We start from the raw sequence: 5961 nt of genomic DNA on the forward strand, positions 1-5961 counted from the left end.
TAATAAATTGTCATCTCTCATTGTACTATGATTGTGAAAGATGCAATATGTTTAGTCTTTACTGCAACGACATCCTCCAACAAGGTGCATCGAATGCATTCTAGGACCTCCGACACAAAGGTGGATCCATTATTGTGAAGATGAGCAAGTAGTTGAATGTTTTGTAAAGAACAAATTCCAGAACAGAAACATGATGAGATGGTTCAAGCACGTCACAGCTCTAATAATCATGGTACAACAGTAATATCTAAATATTTCACTTATCTAAAATTCTTGTCTTATTTTACTTTTTATTAGTCAAGCCCGAGCAACTTTTTTGCTACATTGGGATGTACTACTTCCGGTAAGTCTGTTATTGGCTATACATGGGAGTTCAAAAAAAATACAGACTCCTTTCTTTCCTTCATTATTGTAGATGGCTACCAAATAGGAAATTTTCCAACCTTCATTAAATATAGATGTATTTTGTACGGGCAGGTTTGATGCATGATTGCAGATGCGTGTAGGTTTCAGCTTCTGAAAGACAAGTGTATATGTATTACCAATAATTACTACTTCATTTACAAATCTCACCGTTTGTGCGCATGACAAGTGCATTATAAATTAGTATCATGTTGCCTGCACACTGAGCTTATTGTTTTTCTTAATAATGTGTGATATTTTGCTTATGGTCAAAATGACCATTGCTTGTTTTTCTCGTGATTTGATTGTGCTCTTTCAGAGCTATGTATCTATATAAATGAACCTCTCAATTTTCTGTTTACATGAAGGGTATATTATATGTAAACTTCTCCGACAATCAAATTGCCACATAGACTACTTTATTTTGGTAGTAACTGTCTTATGTGCATCCATCAGAGCTATTGCACAATTCTGTCCCTGCTTATGGCTTTTTCACACTTCTATATGTGTTGCTTCTTCTTTTAATTTTTTAAGACATTGATTCTTGTGTTTGAAGTCTTGATGTGTGCAGAACTACTTCTGCAGTGAGCCGACATCTGGTGAGCCAGAGTGCATCATGTCTTCTCACAGCATGCTGCCATCAGTGAAGGTGGTCGTCGATTGATATCGAGCTTGACCAGTACTTCCATAATGTTGTTGCCTGCTCTTGTTGGGTCATCAATCCAGACCCCATCTACATGGGAAGCTGCTATTTTTCATACATTTGCAAAGAGACGCTTGATAGGAGAAAATGAACAGGAAGAGCATGAGACATTGGATATACATAACAGAAGAAAAGTACTGGGCAAATGGCACCGTGTTCCTTTTCGCTATCAGGTGTTGAGAACCTAAATAATGCACACAAGTTTACATATTCAGTGTGATGGTAGTGTGTCGTCGTAGTTTTCTGTTAACCAGGCATGCTGGTTGTCCTACTTAATGTTCATGTTAGTCCTAACTTATCACATAGTTCTCGATATTGAGTCATGTGTGGGTTTTGATCTGCAACCATACAAAATTAGAAAGCATGTCCTAGGTTCAAGGTACTATTGATAATTTGGAGGTTCACGAAATGTGAGAAAAAATCGTGCATTAGAGAAAACAAAAAAGAATGAACAGAAAAGGATAAAGGAACAAAATGAACTGAAGAGCTAAATAAAAGAAAGAAGGGAAGAAGATTTACATGAACGGGTCGCGGTTCGATTCCCTCGGGCACCAAATAGGATTTTCCTCTGGCGAATCCGCATAAATATCTTGAACCCGAGCCAGACGTGAATCCCTAGCGAGCCATACGTGAATCCCTAGCCCGCACATGTTGGCCCAGTACCACGGGAGCTCCTATTCGCCGCTCGCTGCGGCAAACAGGCGCGGTTTCGCACAGGCGGTGTCCAACTGGGCAGGCCCATGAAAATAGAGTGAACAATGCGCTGTAGCATAAAAAACTGGCATCGTCAAGGGAATTCGAACCAGAACCTCACAAAACAACTAACGTGGTTCTACTGGTCGAGTTACCAGTCAGTTACTGATACTACAGCAGCGCCAAAATTAAAGAACCGAACCGCAGTGCAGATCCAAATTATATCTTGAATTTCAAATTCATTTTTTATTGAAAAAAACGAAGGGATCTACGAAATGCGAACAAATTGCTAACTTGCGAAATAAAAATTTAAAACTGGAATATTTTTGCAAATCAGGGACTTTTTTTAAACCGGAACATTTCTTGAAATTCCAAGACAGAATTTGAAAAGGCGAACGTATTTTGAAAAATGTGAAGACAAGAACATATTTTTAAATTTGTGAACAAAAATTTGAAATTGAACAATTTTGAAACTACTGCAAAAATGAAAATATGCACATTTTTTAAATTTGCAAACAAATTTTGGAAAACAGGAACATTTTATGAAATTTGTGAACAAAAATTTGAAACTTAAATTTTTTTAAATTCCTGAAAGAATGAAAACGGGCACATTTTTGAAATTTGCGGACATGGTTTGATCCGCCCAAACATTTTTTCAATTTTGTGAACAAAAAAATGAAACTAGCAATTTTGAAACTCGAAAATGAAAATGTGCACATTTTTTGAATTTTTTGATTTTTTTTCAAAAATAAGGACATTTTCTTTAAAATTGCTAACCATTTCCAATTCGTGAACAAAATTTAAAAACACGGTCTCTTTATGAATTTGCAAGAAAATTTTGAAACATGAACAATTTTTGGTTTGTGAACAAAATTTAAAAAGAGGAACAATTTTTAAATTTCTAAACTTTTATGAAATTTCTGAATAAAAATTCAAAAACAGGAACATTTCCTGAAAAACGAACAAAATATGAAAATTTAACTTTTTATAAAAGTTCTGAAACATTCGTTGGAAACATAAAAAATTCCAAAAGAAAAGAGAAAAAGGAAAAAGGAAAAAGGAATGAAAATGTGAAATAAAAATGAAAAAGTGATGTAAAATAAAACATTGGTCCAGGAACCTTATAGAAGGTTCCTCAAACCGGAAAAAACCGGCTAGAAACATCCATAGAAGGTTCCCAAAACCGGCATAGTTGGAACGCTTAACAGGCCGACCCATGCACGACGGCTCGGTCGATAACCCTGTGCGGTACCCGCACTGTTTGCCGCAGAGAGCGGCAAATAGGGTTTTCCGAGTACCACATGCCGACTGGCTTCCGGCGACACATGGCGACGAAGACCAAGGAAGGTCTGAAGTACAAAGCTATCAGCAAACTGGCCCTGATCGACCAGCTTTTTCGCTCGCTCGTAGCCCTTTCCACCCGAGCCCGACCAAGCAGGCCCGAAATGAATACTAGTCGAGACGAGATGTAAATTTGGGCCCAAAGCAATGACCGGGCCGAGCCAGTTTTGGCCTAGTCAAGCTCAGTGGTAAGAAGAGGCCCAGCCCAACGCAGGCTCCAACTCTATAGCTAGGGCAGATAGAATGTGAGAGACGCACCGACCATAGGTGTCTTGGACCATGAGCCCCCATGTATTTGGTCTCTCCTGACGCCATCGCCACTATCTCTCAGTGAGTTTATGATGATGGCGGTGACCTCGGTGGAAAGTGCTGGAAATCCGCCACATGGTGTAGGCTATACCTATGGCTAGGAAGAGGTAAAATAAAAACCATGCAAAGAAAGTCTGGGGAGGCAACGAAACACACTAGGGTAGGCATTGAAAAAATCATACACGTCGTTTGCAATCTGTAGCATGTGCAGATCGGAAGAGTCACTAGGGCTCAACTCATCGAGAAGGGCAAGGTCCAAATCTTCCGGCAAACCCCTATCAATCACACACCTAATAGTGAGCCAATGTCGCTCAAAAAAGTGCTGACCAAGTATAGTTTAATCTACAGTCTTGTGATTGTGGATTCTTTCTGAGATTTGGCGAATAAACACGCTGCTTCGGTTAGAGCTACCATAGCTTCCTGACTGACATTTTCTACAACCGAATCTGGGCGTGGAACGGGTAGGAAATGCCTGACATCAATGTTGAGCTCAGGCAGCAGCCTCCACCGTGTTGACAGCGTACTTGTCCTTACACCCATGCTTATGTCGACTTTCTGCAAGATAGACAGTAAAACATCATCCGTCAACGCGCACAACCTATCTTCCTCCTTTGGCTGGTGCATAGAGAAATATGGATCCATCAGTTAACAAAAATAATGGGTAAAAACAAACAGTACCAAGAGACCCAAACTAGTACAAAGTTAGCCCAAAGCTCACAAAAGCATGAATTTGCACCTCATATGACTGAGTCCCCCAAATATATCACTACTCCCAGTCAAGTGTCATTCCCCTTCCAATAAACCTTCCCGCAGGGTTCTGACGACGCATTGTTCCTGATGCCATCCAAGCCGGGGCCCGATGTGAATGCGGCGGATAATTCGACGCTAGTCAAAACAAGAACTGCCCCAAACCCTTAAGAGAATTGTACTGTTAATAAGGGTTGATCCCTGCTTTCTGTGATTACGCTGTTCATCAATGAGAGCTACCCTGTTTTGATTACAATCAACTATTCATTCCGTTGGATTTCTAACACCTTATTAGCACGCTCTTGCAAAGAAAGAGAAATGGCCATCCACCGAACCACTGCATCAACGGAGAGTACAAGAAATGGACGGCAAACAGGAAAAGGCTATGTGATGGGATCATTTTGATTCTCACCGCTGCCTTCTCCGCCATGCGGGACTCCATCCCCTCGGCTCCTCATGGCGATGCAGATGTGGTGATCCCCCGACCCTCGGTGGCGCGCAGAGGCCGTCCGGCGCGGCTGCCCTCTTCCGGCGGCGGTAGATGCGGAGTTCTCGGAAGAGAATCTCGATCTGAAACCACGAGAGCTGAGCTAAGGAACATATTTTCGGCTACGTGGGCTGGCAGCCCAGCTCACAAGGTTTAGCCTCGTAGTAGGTACAGAAATAAGCAAAAAGGTCATGTAGCTTGGATTTCACAATATGTAAAATTATTATGAACCGCTCAATAAAATTGTAAAATTATTTTGAGGCCTTCAGGTCTTCACATATTTCATAAGTACACATACTTATGAATTATGGGTATTTTTTAGAGCACGCAAATTGCATACCATAGCTTTATGAAAGAGAGAATTTGCAAGTTCGACTCCCCGAGCGGAGGAATAGATAATGTTGAGGAACGTTGCAGAAAATTAAAAATTTTCCTACGGTTTCACCAAAATCCATCTATGAGTTCATCTAAGCAACGAGTCATGGGAGAGAGATTGCATCTACATACCACTTATAGATCGCGTGCGGAAGCGTTCAAGGGAACGGGGATGATGGAGTCGTACTCGCCGTGATCCAAATCACCGATGACCAAGTGCTGAACGAACAGCACCTCCGCGTTCAACACACGTACGGAACGGACGACGTCTCCTCCTTCTTGATCCAGCAAGGGGGAAGGAGAGGTTGAGGAAGAATGCTCCAGCAACAGCACGACGGCATGGTGTTGGTGGAGTGGCAGTACTACGACAGGGCTTCGCCAAGCGCTAACGGAGGAGGAGAGGTGTTGGGGAGGGGAGGGGCTGCGCCTTGGCTCAGGTGTTCAGCCCTCCCCTCGCTCCTCTATTTATAGGGGAAGGGGAAAGGGGGCCGGCCCCCTCTAGATGAGATCTAGAGGGGGGGGGGGGGGGGCGGCCAGGGAGGGGGCTTGCCCCCCAAGCAAAGGGGGTGCGCCCCCCTTAGGGTTCCCCCCAACCCTAGGCGCATGGGCCCAAGGGGGGGGGCCCAGCCCTCCAGGGGCTGGTTCCCTGCCCCATGCGGCCCATGGGGCCCTCCGACAGGGGTGGCCCCTCCCGGTGGACCCCTGGAACCCTTCCGGTGGCCCCGGTACAATACCGATATGCCCCCCAAACTTTTCGGTGTCCGCATGACAACTTTCCATATATAAATCTTTACCTCCGGACCCTTCCGGAACTCCTCGTGACGTCCGGGATCTCATCCGGCACTCTGAACAACATTCGGTAATCACATACAAGTCTTCCTTATAACCCTAGCGTCACCGAACC

General features: G+C 43.3%; 1 long non-coding RNA gene across 1 annotated transcript; it reads right to left on the bottom strand.

Moving 5' to 3' along the window:
- Nucleotides 1-3583: 3583 nt before the first annotated feature.
- On the bottom strand, nt 3584-4865 carry LOC123085089 (uncharacterized). The gene is made up of 2 exons (XR_006439582.1): nt 4608-4865; nt 3584-4003 (listed from the first exon to the last, which is right to left on the bottom strand). It is a non-coding gene; the product is annotated as an uncharacterized lncRNA (long non-coding RNA).
- Between the last annotated feature and the right edge of the window lie 1096 nt (nt 4866-5961).

This window comes from Triticum aestivum, chromosome 1B (assembly GCF_018294505.1).
Source record: "Triticum aestivum cultivar Chinese Spring chromosome 1B, IWGSC CS RefSeq v2.1, whole genome shotgun sequence".
NCBI lineage: Eukaryota > Viridiplantae > Streptophyta > Magnoliopsida > Poales > Poaceae > Triticum > Triticum aestivum.